The sequence below is a fragment of the Dendropsophus ebraccatus genome, chromosome 4, assembly GCF_027789765.1.
Source record: "Dendropsophus ebraccatus isolate aDenEbr1 chromosome 4, aDenEbr1.pat, whole genome shotgun sequence".
NCBI lineage: Eukaryota > Metazoa > Chordata > Amphibia > Anura > Hylidae > Dendropsophus > Dendropsophus ebraccatus.
In genome coordinates, this window is record NC_091457.1 from 81,312,274 (window position 1) to 81,324,909 (window position 12,636).

Below are 12,636 nucleotides of genomic sequence, written 5' to 3' on the forward strand. Positions count from 1 at the left end.
CAGTAAAATAAAGGTTAAATAGTATGATATATATATTTATCATATCATATCATATATTTTATGATATATAGTACAAAAAAAAGTCAGCAATCCTTGTGTTTTTGTTTCCTCTTTTCCTTCACGGTGTTTCCTGTACAGGAACAATATTGTTATAGTTTAACATTAGCCATACAGCTATATACATTCCTGCTGCACACTCCCTGTGCAACAGGAACAGACAGTATTCCGCGCTGCGGAATCTGTTGGCGCTATACAAATAAATATTATTATTATTATTATTATTATATAAACATTCCTAGCTGTGAAGGGGTTTTAAGTGTACAGGGCTTTTTCAATGCAATCAGCCCTGAGCACATTACTGTCCCCAGACCCAGGAATAACAGGCAGCCGCGGTCCCACAGCTGCCTATCTTTAAGCCCCTTAAATGCCACGATGCACAGCGATCGCAGCATTTTAGTCAGTGACAGGACAAGGACCTGTCACTGACTGATCGGTACCCAATCACTTGTACCGGCAGGTGGGGGTAAGCCACTTACTTCCGTCCTGACGGATTGGCGATCTGTAGGTAGAGTTTGCTCTCAGACAGACTCTATGTACAGATAGCCGAAAATACTGATGAATGCCATGCTATGAAAATACTCATGAATGCTATGCTAAGGGCCTTATATATGCAGTACAAAATATGTAAAAAAAAGTTTTAAAACATATAAAAAAACTAATAAAAATTATATTATATTTATTTTAAAACTTTTTCTTTAGACTCAATAAGTCCCCCTAGAGGACTTATATGTGCAGTCAATAGATTACATATACTGATAAATGCTATGCTATTGCATAGCACTGATCAATATTATTAGGACTCTGCAGTGTCTGCCTGAGGGCAGATTCTATAAGAAGATCACTGATATTTCAGGATGGAGGTAAGTATTGCTGCTCCTCCTGTCAGGAAAAGTGATCAGAATACCTGAAGTCACGCTGCGGGGGTCCAGATGAGTCAGTGACACCCACTTCTTCTGTCAGTAATTCCCTTAAATGCTGTGATTGTTATAGATTGTGGCATTTAAGGGGTTAATAGTAGGCAGCTGTGAGATCGAGGCTGCCTGTCATTATCCCTGGCTCCATTGACACTATTGTGTGTGGGCCTGCTAACGCTGAAGCCACCTTAAACAGATTCAAACCTATTCAGGCCAGGGACATTGATACACGTTTCTACTGTACGGGGCATCGACAGCCACATGGCTGATGTGAAGGAGTAAAAAAAGGCTGCATTTTGCAAAAGCAAGTCCTTAATAATGGGTATGTTGATTATTCAGATAGTTGTAATAATTTGCAGCCATTATTCCATACAGTGCTCACACTGCCGTCCATTTTCTCATTGACTTCAATAGAATGCATTATTACATTGAAAATATGGCCGTATTTTAACCTCAGAATTACAAATGTAGTTTTCTTTTATTTTACGGTGTGAGAACATAGTCTTAACCTTCCATGTTTAGGTCAATCCATGAGTCTCCCCTAAGGCCTGAGACCGCAAGGCTTAATTCTAACCTTTAGACATACAATACTTCTGTAATATTTTAGACCAAGTGGTGGATTGCTTAACCTTAGCTTTAAACACGGGCCAATTATCGGCCAGGAGCATTGCTAGAAATGTTCCTGCAGCTGATAACTGGCCCGTGTAAAAGTGACAGTAATCTGCTGAAGAGCCAGTCAAACGCCCAATCCTCGTCTGATTTTTAAAGTCTGCTTTAAAATTTTTCGTCATCGTCCGCACATCTTCCTGTATAAACAAAGTTATGTGTGGCCCATAACAATGAAGGAAAACTGACAGCACAGATAAGTATATATCTGTTGTGTCAGTTTCCAGATCACAAGCAACAGTATATACTTACCATCCATGTCGCTTGTGAACCAATTTCTGGCTCTCCAGTCTCTGCCTGTATCTTTGGGTCTTACCTCCTTCAGAATGATTGACAGATGGAGGGGGCGGGGCCTGATTATATAGCCCCAAAACCGTCAAATCTTTTGGTCTAAAAAGGACCTTTTAGTTTCCTGCTTGCTCTATCTGGTGCATAGCATCCTTTACAACAGGTCATATTGCAGTTTCTATACCGGAAGCAGGGGTATTTAGTTTCCCTTGAAATGTTATTTTTGTATCTGTAATCTCTAGCAGCTCACTTTTATTAATAGGTTTATGTTGTGCTAATGTAATCATACCACAGAGAACATTTTTTGAGTAATGTTAAATAACTTTATTGTGCTATCTGTACATCCATTTATCTATTTATTGATGTACTAAAGATACAATGAAAATTAATTGTTTTTCATTTTGTAGCCCAGTATGATCAATATGTATTTTATTGTTTGTAATCAAGCTTTGTATTGTGACGCCCAGGAGTGTCTGAGTCTGTCTGGATCTAGGTCATTCAAAGTTGTTTGCATTTGCAGTTTCAGGCCTGAAAAGAAATTTGATAAATTTTGAAACACATTAAGGAACATTTACTAGGCAGTCTAATTTGTGTGACTCTTCTAATGAGAATTTGTGTATATTTTGTTCCAATATCTTGTGACTGATTTATGAAAATATAACACTACCATAGTGAATGTATCTAAGTAAAAAGTCACCGAAAAAGTTGCAAAAATTGTGCAAGCATATTTACCTGGTAATGGAAAAAGTTGCAAATGATAAATTGGGCACTAATCCTGGATTATGCAAACTTTTGGATTTGAAAAAAGTTACATAAAAAAACGAATACTGCTTCATGAATAGAATTTAGACTACAAATGGGTGAAAATGCAATTATTCACCTAAAAATAGGCGCAAATCCCTCGATAAATTTCCCCCATTATCTGCTTATAAAGTTCCCTGAGTCTGCTGTTGAATATCAGCTTTTGTGGATTCTGTCCTCTACCCCATTATTAAGTCAAACATATAGAATTATTTTCCCCACTGAGGGTACAAACACACACAGCAGATATGCAGCAGATACGCAGCAGATACGGTGGTGCAGATTTGATGCTGTGTTCAGTTATTTAGATCTAATCTGCTGCGTATCTCCTGCGTATCTGCTGCGTATTTGCTGTGTATAGTGTGTGCGTGTTTGTACCCTTAGGGTAGAAACACACACACCGTATACACAGCGTATTTTCTGCTGCGATACGCAGCAGATACACAGCAGATTAGATCTAAATAACTTAACACAGCATCAAATCTGCACCATCAAATCTGCTGCAGATCTGCTGCGTATACGGTGTGTGTGTGTTTGTACCCTAAGGCTGGGTTCACACTACGTATATTTCAGTCAGTATTGTGGTCCTCATATTGCAACCAAAACCAGGAGTGGATTGAAAACACAGAAAGGTTCTGTTCACACAATGTTGAAATTGAGTGGATGGCTGCCATTTAATGGCAAATATTTGCTGTTATTTTAAAACAACGGCTGTTATATTGAAATAATGGCCGTTATTTACTGTTATATGGCGGCCATCCACTCAATTTCAACATTGTGTGAACAGATCCTTTCTGTGTTTTTAATCCACTCCTGGTTTTGGTTGCAATATGAGGACCACAATACTGATTGAAATATACGTAGTGTGAACGCAGCCCCAAAGTATACCTGTCACAATCGGCTCTTCAGGATCAGCGCTAAGATCCTCTGCTAATCCATAAAGTTGGGTCTCCATGGATACAGAGATGCAAACAGACGATAATGCATTATCGTCTGACTGCGTTTCCGTATCCACAGAGACCCGAACTTCTGGATTAGCAGAGGATGGTTGAGCGGCAATACTGAAGACTGATAAAAGTGTGGTATCAGAGTGGTAAGTATCATTTCCCTGCTCCTTTCCCCACCAACAAAGCTCTGTCTTGCCCCCAGGGGTTAACGTAACCGCCTAGGGGCTAGACTGTCACTTCAGATTAACTAGGACATCTGGTCAAATACACCATTGTTTTCAATAGGGCTAAATTGAGTCGAGCACTCAAGTACTGAAAGATACTCAACTTAGAGTAACAAGTATTCAAGCATTTTGATGCACTGCATTTGGTGCACTGGGGATGGGACTACCACCCTCAATGTGCCGATCCACCCTGGAAGGTCTGCCCCTTCTAATAAATATCAGCAGTGCGGGCCATTAGGATCGTATTGGTGCACTGGAGGCGGTAGTCCCAAAATGACTAATTAGGGAATAAACTTCTTATGTCACAAAAATGGCACAGAGAATGAGGGTAAGAAACTAACTGTCATCCTCATTGCCCTGTGTGTTATAGTGACATATCAGCAGGTTAGATTTTTCTTATTGGGAAATAATTTCCCTTTAAAGGGATACTGCGGGTGGGAGGTATTTTTTAACTATGGACCGGAGGTGGTGGACATAGACAATGACATCCACTTACTTCCCGGCTCCAGCACCGAGGCCAACGTGCAACTGCTCTGGTCCCTGGCTGCTTCATGGTCTGAGACTGGATTTGAGATGTGATTTTTCAGGCCAGTCAGTGATGTTTCAGAATCAGTCAGTCAGCTGTAAAAGTGGGACCCTGGAAGATCGGGGACAGGAGCATCTGAATGTTGGTGTCAGTGCTGGAGCCGGGAAGGTAAGTGCAAGTCATTGTTTATATACACCCCCTCTCCGGTCATAGTTAAAAAATGTCTCCCACCCGGAGTACCCCCTTAAATCAAGAAATGCTGTTTGTGATCATGTTCAAATACATTAAGACATACAATAACAATAGCATACAATAACGCAAGTGTTAGGTTCTATCTGACAACCACAACATAGCATGGATAACATGCAGTGGGGCACTGCATGTACTTATCTTTTACTGGCCCTGAGTTATGCCTTATATTATAGATAGGAACTGTGTTTACAGTTTGGAAGTCTTCTTCCCTGCTTGTTCAGTGTCTTTATTTGCTTTTTTACATATGATCCCTACTGTTTGTAAAACTAGAGGCTTCACTATAAGCATCCTATGAAACATTTATAATAAAAAGAAAAATAATGAGCTCCATCTTCTGTGATGTTTTCCAATTGCCTGTTGCTGGGAGGTGAGGAGTTAAGCAGTATTTGAGTTGCTGTAATCCCTATCTATAAGTAGATACATTTGGGATAGAACAGAACTGCTATAAACACATTTTCACCACAGCAGAGGCCAAATTGTTTGTGCTTCTGATCATGAATCTCCAAAGACAGTTTGCCAAGTAGCAGAATACTGCATGCCTAGATTTCTCTGGAAGCTGAGGGGATTAACATGTCTTATGTCAGTGCCTCATGTCTATTCCAGAGATATAAAGCCCTGTAAATGACAGTATCTCATATGTATGCAGGGAGCCCACGCTGCTTTCTAGCAGGAGTCACTTACAATAACTTGTCAATTGCATTTAACCACTGCTGGGGCAGAAGCAATTTGCAGGGCAGAGCAGGGCATGGTGAATCTCTGGAGATGCCTGTTAAATACCCAACTCATCTTATTTAAATGGTCAAGACATATTGGTTTACAATGTGAAGTGAATGACAATTTACCATGTCACTTCCCTAGAGATCATGCATCTTGTGTCAAAGTATGCTTTAGACTGTGTTGATAACTGGAATCGACAGACGCGTTTAAAGTAGCCTGATGAGGATGCACAGATCAAAGAACACAATTAAACAAGGTTGCAGACTGTTACAGTTCTTGTACTAGCTGGTAGAGATGAGCAAAGTGAACAAAGCAAAATTCACTAGCAGTCACTCTTCCAATTCGCTTAATTGTGCAAAGCGAATTCAGAGGTATTCGCTTGCAAATTCGCTCAACATGGTGGCAGCACAAGTTAGTTTAAGGAACTGTCACTTGACGGGAGCAAGGGATTATCCATAATCCCTTGCGCCCGACCAATCACCTGCAAGCCCCACTGTGATGTCAGCCACCCCCCCATATAGGCTGATTCGCTTCAGCAAGGCGGGCAGTCGGCTGTGTGTGTAGTAGAGAGCAGGATTGCAGCAGGCATTTAGAGCAGAGCAGGGAGAACAATAGCGAGATATAGAGACAGAGGAGAGGAGGGTGGACTGCAGGTAGATTGTGGGTGGTTTTCTGTGTGTGCTGTGAAACCAGTGTCCAGCATGGGTTCTGGTTCTGCATTATACCAAGTCACTGGGTGCTGAGTGTGCATTTTACCAAGTTGCTGGGTGCTGGTTGTGCATTACACCAAGTCATTGGGGGCTGAGTGTGCATCGTACCAAATAACTGGGTTCTGGTTGTGCATGATACCAAATCACTGGGTAGTGAGTGTGCATTATACCAAGTAACTGGGACCAGTGAACACAGTGTACAGTGTGCATTAAACAAATTCACTGGGATGAATGACAGTGTCCATTCTAACATGTCACTGGGAGCAGTTAACACAATGTGCATTAAATGACATCTCAAAGTTGCTGACCCCTTGGAATTTACAGGTGGCCACCATAGTGGCAGACAATGGTGCAACATGGTGTCGACACTGCAGCGAGGGGGAGGCTCACGTACGTGCATGGCTCACGTGTTGAACCTGATCATGCATAGGTTCCTTTGCTCCTTCCCAGGACTGAAGGATCTGCTGAAGATGGTGAGGAAACTATGTACCCACTTCAGCCACTCGTACATGGCATGGAACCCTCTGCAAGATACAGCGGCAACATGGACTGCAACAACCCACATGTTGGATCGGCTGTACCAACAGAGATCAGCAATCTCTGACTTCTTCGTCATGTGTTCTGGCAGCTTCATGCAGAACTGCAATTTCCAGGTCACGGATTAGCAGATGATGTGTGATGTCTGTCGATTGCTGGTACTGTTCGAGGAAGCCACTCTGTTGGTCAGCCACAATGACTATGGTGTGAATAGCCTCACCCCCCTGCTTAATGTCATGGAGGCTGCACTAAGTAACATCATCGCAGAGGGGTCTAACCATCTAGGATGTCAATCTGAGAATTGGAATTACACCATGAAATGACAATGAAGACATGGGTGAGGAAAGGCTTTCAGTAAAGCTCTTTCATAGGGCCATGTGCTTACTATAGTGCTTGGGCTCAGATGGCTGGTCACCCTGGTTTACCCTTGTTTCTGTTCGAAAATGCCAGATTTTTTTACACTGTTGAACAGGGACGCCAAAGTCAAACTAAGCCTAAGAGGAACAACACCATCCTGCACCACCAACAAGTCATGAGGACCTTGGCCACTCTACAACAATAACTAGTAGTGGAGGTGTGAGGTGCAGCAGTAGCCACAGTAGAAAATTGAGCGACTTCCTGAAGCCACCAGAGAAAGAAACCCGGCAGCCCCACACTAAAGTGTTTATCAGGCAGCACCTGAAGTTCCAGGTCAAATCTTACTTGGAATCCCAATGGCCACTGAATATTTCAGACCTGGTGCAATTCTGGAAAAAAAAAGCTGGACATCTGGCCTCAGAGTTCGCTCTCACCTTGCTGTCATGCCCAGCCAGCAGCATTGCATTGTTGCATCGGTGAGGGTGTTCAGCGAGGCAGCGGACATTGTGACCCCCAGGAGGACCGGGCTGTCTTGCCTTAGGGTACTATTACATGGAACGATAATCAGCCCGTTTCGGCTGATTATCGCTCCGTGTAATAAATACAATGATCAGCCAATGACAACAATCATCGGCTGATCGTTGATATAGGTTAGAACCCATAATTGTCTGGCGCTGACCGTGCATCACTACGTGTAATAGCGGTGCACGGGCGGCGGCTGGCGATATACATTACCTGTCCAGGCTGCAGGGCTCCTCTTGCGCTCTTCTCCCCGGGTCCCGCGCGCTCCAGCTTCAGAACGACCTGTCTCAGCTGACAGGCCGCTCAGCCAATCACTGGCCGGGACCGCCGCAGCCAGTGGTTGGCTGAGTGGCCTATCATATGAGACAGGCCACTCTGAAACTGGCGCGTGGGACCCGGGGAGAAGACCATAAGAGGAGCCCTGCAGCCTGGACAGGTAATGTATAAAGTTAAGCAAGGGCTGCAAGGACATCGGTAACGATGTCCCTGCAGCCCTTGTTAAACAATTATCGGGCCGTGTAATAGGCCCAGTAAACGAGCATCGACCTAGCAGATCGGCGCTTGTTTACAGTTATTATCAGGCCTTCATCGGCCCATGTAATACTACCCTTAGTGTGGAGAGGCTTACATTCCTCAAAATGAATCAAGCCTGGATAGGATTCGATTTCACCCGTCCCCATGTCTGACGATTGAAACATCAGCCGGCAGTCAGCACTCTGGCACATGCCAGTCTCCGATCTTTTGCCACATACAAAAAAGTCCCCAATAAAATATTCACCCACCCTAATATTTTTTATTTTTTAAAATAACAAATAATTTTACTCATTAAAATTTATAGTATAATCTTGTAGCCAGTATCCATACTCAATTCATATATATATATATATATATATATATATATATATATATATATATATAAAAAGGTAAATTTAGTGCCCAAGCGGAAACATTTCCATCATAGCATATATTATCCACATCAGCTTAATGCCTTGCCAAAGTGCAATGTGCAAACCATGCCTAAAGAACAGGATAATCCAGACACACATCACCATGATGCACAGGTCTGGAGAACAAGAACATGGCTGTACATCTTACCCATGTTTGATACTAAAGCTTCTCAGCTACATTAAATACCAATCAGAAGTTAGTATATATTTTGAGCAAAAAATATTGCCTCATGTACAACGTGCAGTCCCTACTCTAGCAATGGCGCAGTGTTGGTTGGTGACCTTAGGACTGCACAACCCCACAGACACAGCAAGCAGAGGCGACAGCTGCCAACCAACACCAGTGTGAACAGGTCTAGAAGCTCAGTACCATGTGCTTCCAGCTAGACTGGGAGAAAGAGGAGGTACTTACCATGTAGACAGCCTCCTGCTAATTGGTAACATATGGGTCTGGCAACATATGAATCTCTACTAGCTGCACCTGTAGAGATGGATATGTACATTATCTCAGCTGTATTGCCCTTTGCTACTTCATCATGAATTCAGCCTGACTTTTCACCCAGAGCATTGAAGGGGTATTTCCATCATTTGTAGGGGCAGTCAAGAGAATAAACGTTACATTTAAAAGTGCCCAGGATGGCATCATAACATTAAAAAAGCACATACTAACCTGCTGCTTATCCCCTGCTAGTGCCATTCCAATGCTGCAGGTCACACTGCAGAGCACTTCCTGTTTCCCAACCCAATACATAGGAAATGCCTGCTGAGCCAATCACTGGCCCCATCACCTTAGCCAGTGACCATATAAAAGAAGGCATGTTTCCACAGAACTAGGGTTACTTGACTGCAGAGATGTGTTGATTGTAGTGTCCCCATACGGATGGTCTACTAAGTTTTATATCACCTAGGTAAAGTATCTCTGTCAGGTATTTATATGTATTTTGATGTTGAACACCAAAGTTGCACTACCACTTTTCTACCACTAGGACCTATGTGATGTCTTGTATTTTCTATACACAGCTGAAGGAAAAGGGTTAACTTGTGTGTATTCTGTGTTCTGTTCTGACCAATCACAGGTGCAGGAACCAGACACCTTTCCCTTATCACACACTTCCTTCCTTTCCCTACTAGCACTTCTTCCACCAATGAGAGTTAGTCCAAGTTTTCCCTATAAAAGGGTGCTTAGGTCCTGATGGGAGGTCTTTCTAATTAGCTGCAGTGAGGAGACACAAGGAGACAGAGTTGCTTCGGCAGAGTTTCCAGCTAGGCCTTGTTTAGGCCAGGGCCCTGGAACCTTTTGTTGTATAATCTTTGAAGGAGTTGGAGTGAGACTGGGACTATATCTGCTTCTTCTATCAGAGACTGCCAAGATGCACTGCAAAACCCTTGGGACAGGTAAACATCCTCTAAAATACATGCCAAGGATCCCTTTCCTTCATTCTAAGGACAGTTACCACAGCAAGGAACTGATCCCCAGTAAGACAAAGAGCAGATCAGCTGAAGTATCTTAGTAAAAAACGCACAGCTCTCCTGGGAGGTCTTGGGAAGTCTTCTACGCCCAGTAGTAAAGACTTCGGCCTTGTACTACCTGACAACACGGTCTCCAATATTGTGTAGGCAGAAGGCAATCAGATAGCAAGTATCTTAAAGTGAGTACGAGAATTCTTCTATACTCTTCTACACAACCCAATCCCAGCAGAGTACAATACTAATTGGACAAGGCCCCCCAAACAGTCCTTACACCTGCAATAAGCTACCTCTACCTTTCTACCTTCTCTTCACTCCTGTCACCTGGACTTGCTGAAATTGTTACTGTCACTCTGTATTGCACTGATGTTTTCAAGTAAAAGTAACTCTGATTAAGTTCTGGTCACATTTTTGTGTTGCCACACCTGCACCTACTCCTTACACATGGGCTACCCTTTTTTCAAGAGCAGTGCCCGTGTGCTGGAATGGGTACTAACACCACTCCTGGCCACCATGACAAGTGCCCCACTGTACTGAAGCCCACCTTGCTGTACCACCACCACTACACAGCAACCCGGGTCACGGCATGATGGGCGGTTTACTAAGTATAGAGGAGAGGGCCCTACCCTGACAGTGAGAGTGAGCTGCAGAGAGAGAGACAGCTACAGGCTGACAGAGTAAAGAGTTCCTATACCAGGAGAGAGGGAGTCACAAGGGCGCCATTCATATTAGATGGATGCATGGTCCAACTGACCAGTAGGTTTGGCTAACTCTGTACCCACAATCTGACACCCCCCAAACCGCTTGTACCGTCAGATAGCTGCTTTTAATCCAAGATCTGTCCTGTAGTCCATTCGGCAGGTGATGCAGTTATTGTCCTAAAAAAACAACTTTTAAACTGGCAGCCCCGTGTCCAACGGGCGTGGCCTAGATTGTGTATGCATTAGGCTGGCATAACCTCACTGTCCCTCCTCCTCCTCATCTTTAGGAATGCTCCAGGCAGATTGCCTCCTATGATACTTCAATAAGAGATAGTCAAGGCACTCACCAATTATTAGCAAAACAAATATCTTCTTTATTTAATACTCCAACAGGGTACATGGTACAAGATAAACGAGCAACAGCTGTTTCACACGTATTGTGCTTTATCAGGGCAGTGATAAAGCACAATACGTGTGAAACAGCTGTAGCCCGTTTATCTTGTCTGCACCATGTAACCTGTTGGAGTATTAAATAAAGAAGATATTTGTTTTGCTAACAATTGGTGAGTGCCATGACTATCTCTTATTGGAGTATAATTACACTGGACTGTTTTACCTGATACGTTGAGCACCACCTGGTTAGCACTGGTTTGCTCTGACTGTGTCTACCACCAGTATGCACATTGATTAGCCAGCAGGTTGGGAGTGCCAAGGAACCATTACGTGCATTGAGATTGCCTCCTATTCTCCACCTGTGTCAGCCCGGCACATGGGCTGAATCGTTAAGCAGCTGTGCAATGTTCAGACAGGAATGTTTCAGTGGCATTCCTAATGATGAAGAGGGTGTAGAGGAGGGACGGAGGGGTGGTGCAAAGTTAGGGCACAGATACTCCCTTTGGGCACTGGGCTGCAAATTTTAAAGTTGTTTTTTAGGACAATAACTGCATCACCTGTCGAACGGACCACAGGACAGATCTTGGATTAAAAGCAGCTAACTGAAGGTACATGTGGTTGGGGGGGGGCAGATTATGGGTACAGAGTCGCTTTAATGAGTCAGGTTTAGGGGTGTACAAGAAGGTAAAAATGTCAGTATACTTCAGATTAGTGACACAATGTAAATGACAAGAGAAGGGCAAGCAGCCTCCTCTTAGATTTTTCCGTTCACATAAAGTGCAATTTTGAAATACAGCGATGAAATATACAGTTTTATCTTGGGAAAAACAATACGCTCAATTTACAAATGTCAGAATATTCAAAGAATTACTTAATGCATGCATTTCCGAGCTAAGAGGATTTCTTTAATTAAACAGAAAGAGATTATCAGGCTTTGTTTTGAGCTGATAAAATCCGAGCGCAAGATAAAATAAGCTTATATAGCTTGGGCTAAGCTGTAAAAAAAATAAAAAAATATACATATATTTTTGGGTATTCTGGGTACTAATAGCTTTGCTAGAGCAGACGTCATCTCGGTTATAAGCAAAAGCTGAAAAGCTAAGCAATTTTTTAAAGGTTATTTTCAAGGTTAATTGATCTCTCTCTTGATAAATGAGGTTATAATATGAGGACTATATACATTCTGAGCCTCATGCTCAAAATTTTTTTAGGGCTCTGAATAAGCTCTGAGATGTATGGAGGCACCAACAGTTTATAATGGAGGCATTATAATGCACCAACAGTTTATGGGGTTTTACCATATTCTTAAATGCCTTCAATTTTATAGGCAGGAATACAATGTTTTTTATATCAAATTTAATAGATATACATAGAAGACTTAAAGGATCCATACCCCTGAATAGCATTGCATCTGGCCTGCATCTACCAAGGTTGCAGGTGTAATTATCAGTATAGGCTGTGAATCTGGGAATAGGGTGACATGTAAGGGATTTTTCTCATGGGCAAAAATCATGTGGCTTTCTGAAAACTGTGTGGTTCTACCTGTAACTATCTTCCATTGATTTTAGTGGAAAATGTTTAAAGAAAGAAAAAGCGTGATTTAAAAA

At 42.6% G+C, this 12,636-nt stretch overlaps 1 long non-coding RNA gene across 1 annotated transcript in view; it reads right to left on the reverse strand.

Annotated features, from left to right (window-relative positions):
- Positions 1 to 2,348: 2,348 nt before the first annotated feature.
- LOC138789754 (uncharacterized) overlaps positions 2,349 to 12,636 on the reverse strand; it is a 29,397-nt gene continuing 19,109 nt past the window's right edge. The window contains exon 3 of the long non-coding RNA XR_011362787.1: positions 2,349 to 2,456. This is a non-coding gene — a long non-coding RNA (uncharacterized lncRNA). The remainder of the gene's footprint in view (positions 2,457 to 12,636) is intronic.